At 37.2% G+C, this 18,236-nt stretch overlaps 1 protein-coding gene across 1 annotated transcript in view; it reads left to right on the forward strand.

Annotated features, from left to right (window-relative positions):
- Positions 1-18,236, forward strand: part of IL1RAPL1 (interleukin 1 receptor accessory protein like 1) — a 314,390-nt gene that overhangs the window by 250,225 nt on the left and 45,929 nt on the right. The gene's annotated exons all lie outside the window — the stretch shown is intronic.

Genomic DNA, 18,236 nt, shown 5'->3' on the forward strand with positions numbered 1-18,236 from the left:
ATGTTAGCTATTATAAATTGCACTGCTATGAGCATTTACTTATAGTTTATTTGCAACACCTGTGAACATCTTCCTTGGTCACCTTAGAGTTTACATAGGAGGATATGATCATTTTAAAGTAGAAAGGAGCCAAAACCGGTTTGGTTAAGTGGATAGAGCATCAGCCTGCGACTGAAGGGTCCTGGGTTCGATTCTGGTCAGGAGCATGTGCCTTGGTTGCGGGCACATCCCCTGTGGGGGGTGTGCAGGAGGCAGTTGATTGATGTTTCTCTCTCATCGATGTTTCTAACTCTCTATCCCTCTCTTTTCCTCTCTGTAAAAATCAATAAAATATATTTTAAAAAATAAAGTAGAAAGGAGATGAGTATAATACTAATGTAATTTATTTTAAAAGGAGTTTAACTGATAGTCAATAATTATTTGAGAAGTTTTTCATTAATTATAGGTGACTATTAATGCTATCTCAAAGAGTTTTATAAATATAGAAGCCTTTTAAAATAATTTAACACATAATACCAAACTCTTAACACAATTGAAACATAATGTTGGGAGATGGTCCATTAGTCAAAGTTAAGAATTTATTACTGATTAGGCATAGTTGTTCATAGATTCCAAAATTGTTAAATATAATATTGTGGTATTGATTATATATTGCTTTTTTTTTCTCACTTAAATGTGGTTTAATATAATTGCCTAAACTCAGATTCTAAATTTCCTGCCTTGGATTTTTACTTAAGTATACAATACTTTTTCAATATTGAGAATAATATGTTACTATAATTAGTTCCTGAATATAGGATACTATTCCATAGTTTGCTGGCATTGAAGATTTTTTGTTATTTGTTTAACTTGTTTTCTTATTTGTTTATGAAAAACATAAAGTGAATTCTCACATGGCAAGGAAAAATAAATTGTGCTTCCTTATGGATTAATCTCTGAAACTTTTACACTATCACTAATGATACTCCAGGAGTCCTTGGAGCTAAAATAAGCAGGTATACAGTTCATGAATTTTTATTTAGAAGCAACTCTTGCTCACAATTAAATTTATCATCCGGTAAAGAGGGGAAAGATACAATTTGGTCATAAAGAACTTTAAATGGGATAAATTTAGATGGTATCTAGAGGATATAGCAAGAGCTTATATGGCCACTTGGGAACATGATGGGGGAAATGATGGGAATACTTGAGAAAGGCTTTATGGATGGGCTAGGTCAAGGCAAAGTTCTAAAAGATAACCATGAAATGGCAGATATGAGAACAACTTGAAGTGAGATTGGAGATGGGAAAAAATCTTGAGCACAAAGGATGGCAAGAGAGGGTGTGACTCAAGATGAAAATTGTCAGAACAGGGAAAAGCAGTGAAGAATGTTCACTTCAGTGGACAGCACTTGTCTGTCATTCTGTGGATAGGCTTACCTTGAGTTCAGCAGTGCTTTTGGAGACTGACACAGAACAAAGGAAAACAAAATGCAATTTCTTAAATCAAATAGCCTGGCCCTGGCCTGTGTGGCTCAGTTGGTTGGAGCATTGTCTCATACACTGAAAGGTTTTGGGTTCAATTCTAGTCAGGGCACATATCCAGGTTTCTGGTTCAATCTCCAGTTGGGCAGTTGTGTAAAGGAGTTACCAAGAGTTACCCATCAGTGCTTTTCTCTCCCTTTCTCTCTCTCTCTCTCTCTCTCTCTCTCTCTCTCTCTCTCTCTCTCTCTCTCTCTCTCTCTCTCTCTCTCTCTCTCTCTCTCTCTCTCTCTCTCTCTCTCTCTCTCTCTCTCTCTCTCTCTCTCTCTCTCTCTCTCTCTCTCTCTCTCCATTCCTCTCTCTAAAATCAATAGAAAACATATCCCAAGTAAGGATTTTTTTTTAAGCCTGGAAACTTTGAGTGTGTTAAAGGCTAACTTGATGTGTGAAAATTAAGTATGATGACTTTTGTTTGCAGAAGACTAGTTCTGTATTATCAAGAAATACTTTCCAGTGTGGTACCTAGTAGGCACGTTATTTGTTAAGACTATGTATTACTTTTACTAGTACTAACACCCACTATTTCTTGAGCCATTACTCCCTCTTCTAATGTGCATATGCTAAATCCTTTAGATACCTTGTTCATACATTTAATACTCATAATAAACCTAGGAGTTAAGTAATTTTACATTCAGTCTTACAAATGAGAAAGTTAAAATATTAAAGAAGTTATGCCGAAACCGGCTTGGCTCAGTGGTAGAGCATCAGTCTGCGGACTGAAAGGTCCCAGGTTCGATTCCGGTCAGGGGCATGTGCGTTGGTTGCGGGCACATCCTCAGTAGGGGCTGTGCAAGAGGCAGCTGGTTGATGTTTCTCTCTCATTGACGTTTCTAGCTCTCTATCTCTCTCCCTTCCTCTCTGTAAAAAAATCAATAAAATATATTATATTAAATATATATATATATATATATATATATATATATATATATTAAAGAAGTTAAATGACATAAATTGCTTAAGGTCAAAGGGATAATAAATGATAAAGTCCTATTTGGACATAGATCTAGTTGACTCAGGGATCTGGATTTCAACCACATTTGTGCTTTAGGATAGGAACTGCAAATTTGTGACTGGAGCACGGAAATCAGCCTGGAGGCCTGCTTTGTTGAGCCTACATGGCATGTTTTTAGAGAATTTGTGCATTTTTATAGAGGTGACTGTTAACTGGAGACACCATGCCTCATTGCCTTAAACCATATTTATCTTTATTGTTCATATTATTACAAAAGTTCCTCATTTTTTTCCCTCCACCAGGTTCCTACCTGACCCTCTGCCTTTTTCCCACACCCCATTGTCCTCACCCATAGGTGCACAGTTTATGTTCAGTCTCTTCCCACACCCCCCACTCCTCTTTTTCCTGAGAATAATCAGTCCACTCCCCTTCCATACCTCTGATTCTATTATATTCAACAGTTAATATTGTTCATCAGGTTTTTTAATTCTCTTGGTTTTTAGATTCACTTGTTGATAGTTATGTATTTGTTGTTCATAATTTTATCTTTATTTTCTTTATCTTCTGAAAGAACCCCCTTCAGCAATTCATATAATTCTGGTTTGGCGGTGATGAACTCCTTTAGCTTTTTTTTTTTTTTATTAGTAAAGCTCTTTATCTGGCCTTCGATTCTGAGTGATAGCTTTGCTGGGTAGGTTATTTTTGGCTGTAGGTTCTTGCTATTCATCACCTTGAATATTTCTTGCCATTCCTGTCTGACCTGCATGGTTTCTGTTGAGAAATCAGCTGACAATCATATGGGTACTCCTTTATAGGTAACTACCTGTTTCTCTCTTTGTCTTTTGCTCTTGGAATTTTAATTATGATGTGTCTTGGTGTGTTCTTCTTTGGATTCTTTTTGTTTGGAGTTCTGTGCGCTTCCTGGACTTATAGGTCTGTTTCTTTCACCAGGTGGGGGAAGTTTTCTATCACTATTTCTTTCAGTATGTTTTCAGTATCTTGCTCTCTCTCTTCTTCTGGGACCCTCATGATTCTGATGTTGGTTCGCTTGAAGTTGTCCCAGAGATTTCTTACCTTATCTTCAACTTTCTAGATTCTTTTGTCTTCTTGCTTCTGCGGAGTATCTTCTGGCTCTTTATATTCCAAATTTTTGACTTGATTCTCGCCATCTTCCATTCTGTTTTTAGGACTCTGTATAATATTTTTTTATTTCAGACAATGTATTCTTTATTTCTTGTTGATCCCTTATTATTTCTTGTTGATCCCTTATTATTTCTAGTTGTTCCCTTTTCATATCCTCATAGGTCTTATGGACCATTTCTAGGAAATTCTTGAAAAACCTTATAAGCATGGTTTTGAACTCTATATCCAGTCGCTTTTTGGCCTCCATTTTTTTTTCATTTGTGATCTGTTTCCTTGTCTCTGCATTTTTGCAGCTTCCCTGAGTTGGTAGCCTTAAAAGTCTCTGTGTTCAGCTTGGATGGGGCAGAGTTTCAGGGTGGAGCCTACAGCCTTGGCTTCCGTCAACCACACCCTATGAGGCTCCTGAGTCTCAGTATTCCTCAGGGTCCTTCAGTACTCGTTGCAAGCACCTCTGAGAGAAAGGTGCCCTTGAGTTTTGCCTGCTACCAAACAGGCTAGGCTCTCCCCCAATGAGCCCGGAACTGGGGTTCAGTTCAGTTGGAAGTGGGGTTCAGAGCAGTCTGGAGCTTTTGTCTCCTTCCTGCTAGGGCAATCGAGTGGCACAGTCAACCACCCGTTCTCTGCACCCAATGTGCACGCCTCTGGGACTTCCTTTCGCCGCTCCCCTGGGTATCCACCTTACACCCCAGCTTCCCTCTGTATGAGCCTGGGTCCCCAGGGTCTAGCCTAGAACTGGGGTTCAGTGCAGTCGGAACTGGGGCTCAGCACAGTCCAGAGCTTTTGTCTCCTCCCCACTAGGGCAATCTAGCAGCAGAGTCAACAGTCTGTCCTCTGCACACAATGTGCGTGCCTCCGGGGGCTCTGCCTTTCGCCGCTCCCCTGAGATTCCACCTAACAGCCCAGGCTCTCTCTGTAGGAGCCTGGGTCCCCAGGGTCTGGCCTAGAACTGGGGTTCAGTGCTATTGAATCTGGGGTTCAGCACAGTCTGGAGCTTTTATCTCTTTCCTGCTAGGGAACGCCAGCCATGCATTCAGCCTCCCCCTCCTCTCTGGTTCTGTCCTTTCCATGCGTGCAACTAGTCTCCGTACCTTAGGTTTTTACAGCTCCTCTGCTTTTCCTTCTGGTTTTCTCTTTCCTTCTTGTTGTAGAATTTCCAGTCAGTCAACTTTCCTGTAGTTCTGGATAATGTCCATTTTGTATTTTAATTGTATTTTATTGAAATTGTTGTGTGAGGCTGCAGTTAGGTGTTACCTATGCTGCCATCTTGGATTCTTAAACCATCTTGACATTTAAGATTGACTTAAGGTTTCAGGTTGAATATTCCCCCTGTGTTATAGATAGTTACATACATACATACATACATACATACATACACACTCAGTGGCCAGATTATCATGATCTCTGAGTGCATAATAATCTGGCCACTCAGTATATATATATATCCTATATATCGATAATAAAAGAGAAACTTGTAAATTGACTGAACCTCTGCTGCGCTCACCAGCCAGTCAGGAGTAAGTATGCAAATTAACCCAATAAATATGGTGGGTTAATTAGTGTACACAGGCACTAGGCAGAGAACAGAGCAGGAGAGCCTGAGGAGAGTGCAGTGGCTTGGGGAACTTGGCTCCCCAAGCCACCAGATGGAGAGTAGAGAGGGAGGGCTGGCTGCTTGGAGTACTTGGCAGAGAGGGAAGCCTTGGGACTGAGACAGAGCAGGAAGGGAAAACCAAGAATGGAGGGGGGGCAGGAATTCTGGGAGTAGTAGTTCTGGTGGCAGCCCTAGGACTGGAAACAGAAGCCCAGAACAGGGGGAGCACTAGGAATGCTGGGAATCATAATTCTGGTGGCAGATGAATCTCCTAGACACTAGAGCAAAATGAGCCTGGAGCAAGTTACTGTTGCTGTGGGGGATGGGGGAAAGCAAAGGTGAGAGACATAAGTAAAATCAGAGTGTCTAGGAAAAATTAAAGGAAGATATTCTAAAACTTACTCTAGCACCCACCAAAGCTTGCCATCTTTGAGAATGGACATTATGATAGCTTTGTAATTTACTATCTTGGCTAGGCTGAACTAAATCTCCCAGAATTTCATTTTCTTATGTATCCAGTTAAAGAAGACTACAAGAGAGATTCTTTCACACTAATAGGAGAATGGAAGGGAGGCAGTTGTTATTTATATGTTTATATGTGTGCACGCATGTGTACACACATTGTTGCTGGTATGATATGCTCCCTCACTTTGTTGTTATGAAGTAGCAGTGGGAACTGAAATTGCTCTTTTCCCCTGGATCTTCCATCAGTGTCTCTGGCTTCTTGGCCAGAGATATGTGTGTTTAGCTCTATGGTGAGAGGCCCTGATAATTCTTGATGCTAACATTAGAGGCAATAGGAACTGACATGCATTTAAAGTATCCTAGTTGAGTTCAAGCCTGTTCCTGACCTTCCGACCTGTCTTCTTTGTGGATTGCAAGCCCAGCTCATGTTCCTTGGGTTCTATCCTGTTTATTATCTTCCTTTCCGGAATGCCTGCCCGTGAACTTGTATGTGAGTTACAATTTCACAGGAAGGTATTGGGAGATTTGTGATTCTTTCAGTTATATATATAGATAGATATAGATAGATATAGATATAGATATAGATATAGATATAGATATAGATATAGATAAATAGATATAGATATATTATATTCCCCCCCAAAATATATATATATATATATTAGATATAGATATAGTATATAGATATGGATTACATATAGATTAGATATAGATATAGATACAGATATAGATACAGATATGGATATGTAGATATAGATAGATAGATAGATAGCTTGATCCCCAGTGTGGGACATGCAGGAAGCAGCCAATCAATGATTCTCTCTCATCATTGATGTTTCTATCTCTCTCTCCCTCTCCTTTTATGTCTGAAATAAATAAAAACATATTTTTTTAAAAGTGGAAGGGTTTCATTATATATCTATATCTATATCTATATATCTATATATCTGTACCAAACCCTTGTTTGCTGGTTGTTTTGGAGTAAGATGTTGATAGAAAAAGGGAGCTAGTCTAAAAATAAACACAAATTCAACAAAGCTGATTTAAAATTTTCATTTGTGTTGGAGAAATCCACAGTACCTAACTATGGATGAGAAAGATGTCTCTTCTAATATTTATATTGTTAATGCTCTGCTTCCAATAAGTATCATTAACTTATAGTCTATATAACTGCACTTTTCTCAGCATTTTTAATGGAGTCATGTAACTGATCTTGACTGAGGGAGAGTTGTTTCTCCAAGGGCTTTCATTGACTATAGACTGTTGGAGACAAGAGATAATAGAGGAAGATGGTGCATCATCTGCTGTGCTACCTTAAATTGGAATATATTGTGACATTGTTAATTTTTTTCTTAATTTTTTTCTAAATAATAGAAGCAATATTTTTACATTGCATCAATTTCTGAAAATAAATACAAAAATACTATTGAATAGTAAAGATAAGAAATGAGTAATCAAGACTGTAGGAAATGCTTTAAAGCTTCATCCAAGAAATCTTAAGCATCTCTCTCCTATTTCAAATTAGAAAGTAAAGAAGCATACTTCTTGAATAAATAATAGTAGAAAAATACTAATTAAGAAATTTTGCAGAATTATGATTTTTCTGCTCACAAGACTCTGGTTAGGTTTAATAGCTTTATTAATTTTGTCTTAATTTTTGCTATAACTATTTTTATTATATGGAAGGCCTGGTCATGGTAAATGAAAGTATCACATTTGATCAAGTTAATCATATCAATGAGTATTTTCATTAATCCAAAATGGTCTTTGATTCAGGACTCACAGCTTAACAGCAAAACTTGCCACTAATTTTCAATACAAGGTATTTCAAAAGCTAGCTCCAAGAAGTTAATGTGTTCTAAAACATTATCTAAATATGAACAAATGGCTTTATTATTTCCTCTATCTTGGGCTGTGTCAAAGTTTCCAGGTTTCCTAGAAAAGATGTAAAATGAATTGCTACATATTACTTAAATTGATATACTAAAAGACATTCTCCAAGAGATTCAAGTGTTGGAGGGAAAAGCAAGTTCACTCATATAACTAGAGTTAGAACACCAATAATGTGAATGATTCACAAATATGTTGGAGAAAGTTTTTATTTCTGTGAAATGATACAAGTGGTCGTTTTTCTAAAGACAGGAAGACTCGGTTATTCTTTTTAATTTATATTTTATTGATTTCAGAGAGGAATGGAGAGGGAGATAGAGATAGAAACATCAATGATGAGAGAGAATCATTGATTGGCTCCTGACATCCCCCGTTGGGAATGAGTCAGCAACCTGGGCATATGCCATGACCTAGAATCAAACTATGTCTTCCTGGTTCATAGGATGATGCTCAACCACTGAGCCATGCAGATCAGGCAAACACTGAGTTATTTTAATTTACTTCTACAACTTTCCACTCAGTTGTTAATATTAGAACACCATAGTTCTGATGCACAAAATTTGTGTAAGAGTAGGCCTTCACAGCTGCGGCTGCCTGGATCCCTCCCTCACATCCATGGGCAGCTGCAGCACTGGCTTCATCCCAGAAAGATGTCCAGGAGGACGTCCAGTCTAATTAGCATATTACACTTTTATTACTATAGACTAGTGGCCCGGTGCATGAAATTCATGCATATTAAAAGAGAATTAATTAGAGGAAATATTTTAATATTGCTATTTGCCCTTTCTCTATAATAGAAGTATCAGAGATGAAAGAAAATTAGTAAAATGTACATGAAAATATTCCTCCTGTTAGAGTCTGGGGCATGCCATGGAACCTAGAGTCAGGTCCCCGCCCATCCACATGCACCTTGAAATCACGTGAGACCCAGACCTGGCTGGTCCCACCCCCGTCAAGCCCCTCAAGGCAGGGGGCACAGCCTTAGGTCCCCTGTCAAGACCCGCCAGATGGGGGTGCAGCCTCAGGCCCCACGGCACCAGCGTGAGGGCACAAGTGTATGATGACCATTTGCATATTGGGTCTTTATTATATAGGTTAAGTTTGTTTTTAATCACAGAATGATACTGACAGACACAAAAATAGATTTCAGAAAATCATACACAGTCTATAGGTAAGAACGCTATAATGCTATTCTCAAGCAATAACTTTTATTGGATGCCAACAAGTCTCAGATGCTACTTTACAATCTCTTTTATTGAAGACATGTTGAGAGTTATAAACCTTCCAGATAGGTGTTTAATAAGCCCAGCATAAGACACTTGTGATTTAAAACCCTGTGAAAATCTCCCAATAGCTCAAAGAAGAATAACCAGAATGTGGGTAGTGTGTGTGTGTGTGTGTATGTGTGTGTGTGTGTGTGTGTGTGTGTGTGTGTTAATAAGGTACTGGCTTAGTATAAAGGCTGAGAGTAAAGCTAATACCATGAGGGAGAATAAAGTTATAGAATGTGAAATAGGAACCCCCAAAAGAAGGAAAAATTAAGAAGAATGTCATAGCTTCTCAAGAAATTTCAGGTGTAGAAATAATAAAATACTTTTAAGCATGGGAATAAATGTCTCTTGAACCTGAGGTTGTATAATCAGGGAAAAGGATTGAAAGTTAGAAGAGCAGGGTTACTTTCAAGTGATTTTAAAGACACCAATAGTAGAATAGACTGATAATGAGGCTGGATACAGGTTCCAAATAGAAATACTATGTCTTTTACCAGAATGAAAAGAACTGAGAGAATAGCTGGTCATACACAAGATAGGAAAATAACAGTGAAATGTTTAAATACTATAAATATTTATGAATGTTATCAACTTCTGAAAGTTTTTGTGATTAACTCAGCACAGAAAATCCCCTTTCATTTTGAACTTCATTTTTTTCAAACTGCTTCCATGGCAGTTCAAACCGAACAAGCTCCATAGTGTATTTTAGGCTCAAAGCTGTCAGAAGTATTTTACTAAGCCTCTATGGAGAGAAGACAAGCAGAGTAAACCAATGTATGAAACACCAGCAATTTTACTGAGTATTTTTAATTTAATGCTGACCAAGGAAAGCCCTTCTAGACAGAAATGAATAAAACAAAACAATGAGTTCACTGATTGTCCATGTACATTTTGAATAATCATGCATGAGTTATCATTATGTCCTTCACTCCCCATGTTTTATAAGCTTATGAAACTCCTAAAGAAGATTTCATTAACCTTAAAAGCCACATAAACATAAGGATTATGGGTTGTATATGTTAAAACATAAGCAAAGCATGCTGTACATTTTAAAGTTACCTCTTAACACCTTGCGTTTCTTGTTCATTTGCAGATATAGCAAAAGGCAACTTGAAATTGACCTTCCATTTTAATGCAACCAGCCCATGTGAGAAAGAACAAAAAACAACAAAACATTCTTGCCCTGGCTGGTTTGGTTCAGTGGATAGAATGTAGGCCTGTGGATTGAAGGGTCCCGGGTTTGATTCCTGGTCAGGGCACATGCCTGGGTTGTGGACTCTATCCCCAGTAGGAGGCTTGCAAGAGGCCTCATCATTGATGTTTCCAACTCTCCATCCTTATCCCTTCCTCTCTGAAAACAATAAAAAATATATTTTTAAGTACATTCTAGAGGTACTAGTTGGGTACAGCCTAAGCTGAGAAACAAAATTATCCCAAAATACAATGTTTTCAGTAAAGTAGAAGTATACTTCTCCTCATTTAATAGACTAGTAGAGGGAAGCCTGGACTGATGGGGAGATTATGTGGAGAAAAGGGAACCCTAGTACTCTGCTGGTGGGAATGCAAACTGTTACAGCCACTATGGAAAACAGTGTGGAGTTCCCTCAAAAATTAAAAAAAATGGAACTGCCATTTGATCCAGTGATCCTACTTCTAGGAATATAACCTGAGAAGCCTAATATACCAATCAGAAAGAATATATGCACCTCTCTGTTCAAAGCTGTGTTATTTATAATAGCTAAGATCTGGAAACAGCCCTAGTGCCTAACAGTAGATGAATGGGAAAACAAACAAACAAACAAACAAACAAACAAAACACACACACACACACACACACACACACACAAAAAATAATAATAATAAAAATTAAAAAAACATTTACACAATGAGCTACTAGGCAGCTGTATAAAAGAAGAATCCTTACCCTTTGAGACAGCATGGAGGGATCTGGAGAGTATCATGCTAAGTGAAATAAGTCAGTTAGAGAAAGACAAGCATCACATGATCTCACTGATATGTGGAATCTAAGCAACAAAATAAACAGACAAGCAAAATAGATCCAAAATCACAGAAACATGCAACAGACTGAGGGTCCTCAGAGGCAATGAGTTGGTGAGTGGGGAACGGGTTGGAAGGGGTCAATCAAAGAATGTATATGCATGCATGCATTACCCATGGACACAGACCATAGTGGGATGAAGGCTTGGGGAAGGGAGGGACTGAGGAGGAGAAGGGTTAATGGGGGTGGGGGGGAGGAACATCTGTAATAGTTTAAATAATAATGATAATTTATAAAGAAACTAAAGAAATGTGTTGTGCCTGAACCGGTTTGGCTCAGTGGATAGAGTGTCAGCCTGCAGAACGAAGGATCCCAGTTTTGATTCAGGTCAAGGGCATGTATCTTGATTGTGGGCACATTTCCAGTAGGGGGCGTGCATGAGGCAGCTGATGGATATTTCTCATGGATGTTTCTAACTCTCTACCCCTTTCCCCTCCTCTCTGTAAATAATCAATAAAATATATATATTTTTAAAAGCAATGTGTCTTAAAATAGTCTGAAATACATTTTCATAAAGAAATCTGACACTAAGCTGAACTGTGATGAGCAGATTTAAAAGTATGTGTCTTGTTTTTATGTGATTTTGTTCCCTTAAAATTTCAGTAGAGGTTGTTTTACTTAAAGGAGTAACATCCTTAACTATGAGCTTAATATAACCTATCCCTTCCATTTCTTTCCTTTCTTTTAGAATCCTTAGATAACCTCTGATTTTCAAAGAACTCAGTGTGGTTAGATGCCAGCAAATATTATGTGCCATTGGTCCTGATATTTATTTGGGCTAAAGATATTGAGGAAATTACAAAGGAGCTTTATTTTTGTGTAGGAGCAGGGAGGTGAAGGGGGAGAATAAGAGAGATTTTTCATTTCTGGATAAAGCTTTCTGGAAGAGAAGCCATTCCATGGAACTGATGACAAAAGATAAATATGTTTTGTGAACCACTTTGCTTTTATCTTAAGTGGAGAGACTTTTGCAAAACATTTATCTTTACCATGACCAGAGAGTAATTTTAATATGCATGATTAATGGTGCAAATGAAATTAAAATCCCCCTACTATTCAACATCTTCTTTAAGAACAAAACGCTCGCTATATTCTAATTTGAATGAGTAAGATTTCTGAATACTGATGCTTTTTAATTAGGGAAGAAATGTTCTTTTAATTAAGAAAGAGGGTTTGGGGGGTTTTGTTTTGTTTAATTTCTCAATAAGTTAGAGAGTGTCCTCTAGTGGAGAGAATCTCTGTTCTCAGCAATTTTGGAAATGACCAAATGATCCCCAAATACTAGAAGGCTGCACTAAATCACAAGTGAACCTACTAACTGCCCATTGGAATACAATGGTTGAAGGGAAACTGTATTATTTTTCCTCTCAGCACTGTCTTCCATTCACTCCCCACACACACACACACACACACATTATAGCCTACTTGAAATCCTGCTATATGACAAGCATTGTTCTCATTTTAGATAGCAAATGATTTTCTTTTATGATCAATTTTAGAGTGCTTCCTTCGGAACCTGGTAAGATTGAGCTGATGGTGCACCTTTCTGGCAAAAAGGCAGCAGAAGCATTTAGTGCAATTTACTGTAGCTTTTACAGATATCAGCTTGAGACAGCAAGAATGCTATTATCTTCAAGACTCCAGGCCTGGCTAACTGATATATTTGATGTGTGTAGTTGGCCAGGTCATAGCTTAAATTATTCTGTTATTGTTTGAAGGCAAGCAAAGGAGCAAAATTGAGAGCAAAATGAAATTAATGTGTATTTCTCGGCTATGTAACTTATGGAGTACTCATGCTCATTTCCCGTATTTCTGGTCAAGTGTAGTAAATAGTATTAGCACTATCATTTGGGTGTCAGAGGTGAAACTGGAGGTGTTTTTTTCACTATCTAAATGGAAGAGGATAAGGAAGAGCTATGGTTCTTGACTCTCTGAATCACATGGATTGCCTTCTCAGAAATTGCATGTTACAACAAATTAGGGCCAAAGATAGAAATGATGGATAGATTTTTTTATAACAAGTAAAATCATTTGGACTTAAACAAAGTAAAGATAAAATATTATTTCTGTTCTTATATTTGAAAAAAGAAAAGAGGAATAAAGTATTCATAAAAATCCTTCAGCAATCTAACAAATGTCAGATATATCAGAGATATATAAATACTGTGTGTTGCTTATTTTAAAGGTAATGATAGGCAATGAGGCAAGTGTTGTATTTCTGTTAACAGCTAATTTTAAGAACAATGTACAATCATTGCTTTCATACAGATATAAGAATGAACATATGCTAAAGAAATTTTGGCCCTAGCTGGTTTGGCTCAGAGGAAAGAGTGTCAGCTTGCAGACCGAATGGTTCAATTCTGGTCAAGAGCAATGTACCTCAGTTGCAGGCTCCTCCCGGGGCCCGGGCTCATGCAGGAGGCAACCAATGTGTTTCTCTCACATTGATATTTCTCTCTTTTCCATTTTCTCTAAAAAGTAATGAAAAATATCCTCAGATGAGGATTTAAATTTTTTTTCTCATATGATATGAAGGGAACAGACAGATTATGACTAAATCAAATGTAAATTCAAAACAGCATGTTTATACAGAGTAAAGAAATGTCAAGAAGAATTCCATGTATAGGTAAAAATAAGGGAGCTAAGAAAGGAGAGGGGGAATGAAATTAATTAAATCACTACAAGACATGAGAAAATTTACATGCCAGTTACCTACAATTTAAGAGTCCAAAATAGGTCATAACAGTGAAAGGACTAGAATCTCATAACTCACAAAGGTGTACAATAGATAAATTAGTGGTTTTCCACTGAAATAGAAATTCTTTCATGCATTTTTTTGGAAAGAGAATATGTTACTGTATCTTAGATGGACTTATCAGTGACTCAATTGTACTTCCTGTATCTCATCTACACCAGCTACCTTTCCACCCACCACTGTCATTATTATGAACAGTTTCCTCTTTCCCAGTCTCCCTGTCCTTGCTCAAAGCTTAAGGGCCAAGCCTGAGTGTTTTCCAATCATGTTGCTTTTCTGATCCCAGTTTCACTTAAAACAGAGTCTAAGATAAAAATAAATTGTTCTAGACAGTTAACTGTAACCACTTGCATGAAAATCTCCTATGAATGCTTCTTAAGGATGGAATTCCTTGGAACCTTCCACACTTGTAAAATCTGGTGGAGGCAGGGACAAGTTTTTGGACAAGTTAGAGACTCACTGGCTTAAGGACAAAAATATATATAACATGCTTAACCCTATTCAGCTAAACTAAATAAGACTGAAATCTCAGGGGGAGTTGGGGGTGGGTGGGTGGGTGGTAAGAGATCAACCAAAGAACTTATGAATATGAATAACCCATGTATAGGGACAATAGGGTGGTGAAGGCTTGGGGTGGGGGTGGGGGTGGGGCTGTGCTAGGAAGTGTCAATGGGGGTGAGGGGCATCTGTAATACTATCAACAATTAAGATTTAAAATAAGATGAAAGTTGGTGGAAATTTGCAAAAAGCAGATTAATGGTGGAATTAGGAGATGTAATACTAATGACCTTCCCTATAATTTTTATCAAAATCTGGCTATGATTATTTGCAAGTTGAGTATCTGGGACATTAATCCATTAATGACTTTTCTAGGCACTTGGCTAAGTGTTATTTTATCATGTGGAGTTTTTTTTTTAACTGAAACTATACTCAGACACACATTAGATAGCAAACACAATAAAGAAAAATTCATAATCATTCTCTGTTGGTTTCATTTTCTTTTCCACTCTACTGCAGTTTAACTACTTATTTATTCAAATCTGTTGATCTTGAATTTTCTTATTATGTCAAGGCTCAAATTCTGAAAAATCATATTTCCTTTTCTAGATAGCATATCTTTTTTTATAACATTTAGCTCTAATAAATTCCAATTTTGTGGTATCATATAAAATTAACTTTTGTTTCCAGATCATAATTCAAATTCTGATAACTCATTGCCTAGACTTACTTTGCTCATATTTTTATGCATTACAATTGGTTCCAAAGAGCTATATCTCTGCCTATGGGATGAGCACCATATTATTATTATCATCGCTTTTAAATACATTTTCCAATGAACCTGGGAACACAGTTATCTCTTCAAGGTAGTGATTTTATTCCCTGTGAGACAACACCAGAAGAGAGATCACTGGATCATATGGTAGCTCTGTTTTTGTTTCTTTGAGGAAATGTCATACTGTTTTTTCATAATGTCTACCTATACCAATGTACATTACCACCAATAGAGTAAAAGGGTTCCCTTTTCTCCACATCCTTTCCAACACTTGTTATTTTTTTTTTTATTATAGCCATCCTAATAGGTATAAGGTGAGATCTCATTATGTATTTGGTTTGCATTTCCCATATGACTGGTGATGTTAAACATCTTTTCATATACCTATTAGCCATTCGTGATAGCCAAGATACGGAAACACCTAAATGTTTATTGATAGATGAATGGACACAGACATTGTGGTATATATGATTTGATATTATTCAGCCTTCAAATTATTCATCACTTGCAACAACATGGATAAATCTGGGAAATATTATGCTAAGTAAAATAAGCCAGATACAGAAAGAAAAAAACTGCATGATCTCACATGTGGAATCTAAAAAAAAAAAAATCATATACATAGAAGGACAGAGTAGAACAGTGGTTAGGAGACTGGGGGAATAGGGAGATGTTGATCAAAGGGTACATATTTGCAATTATGTATGGTAAGCGAGTCTAGAGATCTAGTGTACAAAATTATGACAATAGCTAATAACACTGTATTACATGCTGGAGATTTGCTAAGAGTAGATCACAGGTGCTCTCATTATACACAAAAAAATTAAAAAGTAACTATGTGAAAAGATGATATATTAATTAGCTTGACTGTAGCATTATATGTGTAAAGTGATAATTCTTTACACCTTAAATATATGCAATTTTTATTAAAAAACAAAATATAAAAAAATCAATACATTATATTTTTTGGACCATCTACATACTTGTACTTCTTTAGGAAAGTTATTGACAATATCTATCTACTTAAATTTCTAAGTGAACATGGAATTATTTTCTTAAATTCTGTGACTTATTGGATTTTTAACAGCAACATTAAATCTAAAATATAAATTGGGAATGGACCACAAAATATTTAGTTTTTTATCTAAGACTTTGCAAACATTCTGTATATATATATGTATTTCATAAAACCTTTGATTTGACTCAATATGACTTTGTCGTTCATTTATTCACAACCATTTCTGATCATACTTTGTTTTTATTGCTAGTATAAATAATATCTCTACTATATTATATTCACCTGGTATCCAGATCATGTGTGATATAGATTTTTAGGTAACATAGACCATTGCTAGCCATAGGTTTTTACTCTTGAGGCTGGCAAAACCATAATAAAAACCATTGTCTCCTAGAGAGTATGGTTAAAAAAGTAGTTTAAAGCCAAATTCACTATAGCTAAAATATAAGAACATTAATCTGCTACAAATCATCCACTTAAAAAAAACCCTAAAATTTCACAGACTTCAATTGTCTATTGCCAATAGGGTCCCGGTATGCTGAGATAGATCCTCCTACAATTTAATATTGGGTATATTGCATCTCATTTTAAAATTTCATAAGCCAGATTTTAATGATTTTAAAATTAATGACCTTTAGATTTACATTCTCTGTTGATTTCTATTTTGCATATTTTGTCTCTATTGAGTTCTTTAAGGGCATTTAAAAATATTGTTTTATTGATTTTTTTAATTTTTTAGAGAGAGAGGAAGTGAGAGATATTAGTGACATTTTCTCCACAGGCAATCATCAGAACAATAAATCATATCTTGATTTGCAGCATTTGGCAATTTATGGGTCAATATTCCCACCGTGGTTGATTACAAGCTACCAACATAATTTCACTAAATGTGCAGCTGGGGAAAGATGTGCAGTAGTACACTATTATACAATATTTCTGCCATATGGATACTATAGATGAATAATGTAGCAGAATAATTAGGGAGTTTTGAATATCTATTAGCCTTTGTTTTTAATATTGTATTTTAATTGTAAGCTTCTATAATTTAATTTCAAATAATTACTGTGTTTAACAACCTGCTTACCAAATTTCTGAAAATGTAATAATGGACTGTCACAAGCTGGTATGAACTGACTACAGTCCTCAAGTGAAATAAAATCTGAATGAGAAGGCTCTGTGTATGCAATATTGAAGGCTAGTTTATAAGATGGACTTAGCCTACTGTGATAAGTTGCAGACAAATTATCTTTAATAAGTGAAGCTTTTATAAAAGTAAGGCATAGAAAATACAAGTTTGAAAGGTATTAAGCATGTTATTGAGTGATTTGAAATTATTTGATGAGCTACTACTATATTTAAGATACTGTAATGTGCCCTGGTAATATATAAAGGTAAATACAGATATAATTTCTACCTTTGGAGAATGAACACTAGTTGCTAGATTAGACCTGCAAACAAACAAAATATTGTGAGGAATATATATATATATATATATATATATATATATATATATATATATATATGGCTAAACGACTATCATAGCCAAAACAACTGAACAGACAACTGAACAGGCTGTGTGAAGCAACCAGGCTAGCAGAGGGGTTATTGAGGGATGACCAAATAACTGAGCAGCAGGCTGTGTGGGGTGGCCAGGCCAGCAGGGGGGTTAGTAAGGGGCCACCAAACAACTGAGCAGCAGGCTGCATGGGGTGCATGGGGCTACCAGGCCCATAGGGGGGCAGTTGGGGGTGACCAGAATGGCAGAGGGGGCAGTGAGGAGGGGCAGTTGGGAGTGACCACACCAGCAGGGGTGCAGTAAGGGGCAACCAGGCCAGCAGGAGGGCACTAAGGGGCGACCAGGCCAGTGGGGGAGGGCAGTTGGGGGCAACCAGGCAGCAGGGGCAGGCAGTTGGGGGTGACTATGCCTGCAGGGGTTGCAGCTGGGGGTGACCAGGCCAGCAGAGGGGGGCAGTAGATGCATCAGGCACCCAAGCAGGTGAGCAGTTAGGAGCCAGTGGTCCCAGATTGTAAGAGGGATGTCCAAGGGGTCCCAGATTGGAAAGGGTGCAGGGTGGGCTGAAGGAACTTGCCCCATGCACAAATTTTGTGCACTGGGTCTCTAGTGTATTATGATAAATACAGGTATGTTCTGAGAGCTATGGGAGGAGATGACAGAGTGACTGACTGATATCACCTCTGTGGTACTTTCCCAGTAATTTATAGCCTCAATTTAATCATGTGGAAATATCAAGCAAACCTATATGGAAGAGCCTTCTATAAAATAGCTGACCAGTCTTA

This window comes from Pipistrellus kuhlii, unplaced genomic scaffold, assembly GCF_014108245.1.
Source record: "Pipistrellus kuhlii isolate mPipKuh1 unplaced genomic scaffold, mPipKuh1.p scaffold_m20_p_16, whole genome shotgun sequence".
Classification (NCBI taxonomy): domain Eukaryota; kingdom Metazoa; phylum Chordata; class Mammalia; order Chiroptera; family Vespertilionidae; genus Pipistrellus; species Pipistrellus kuhlii.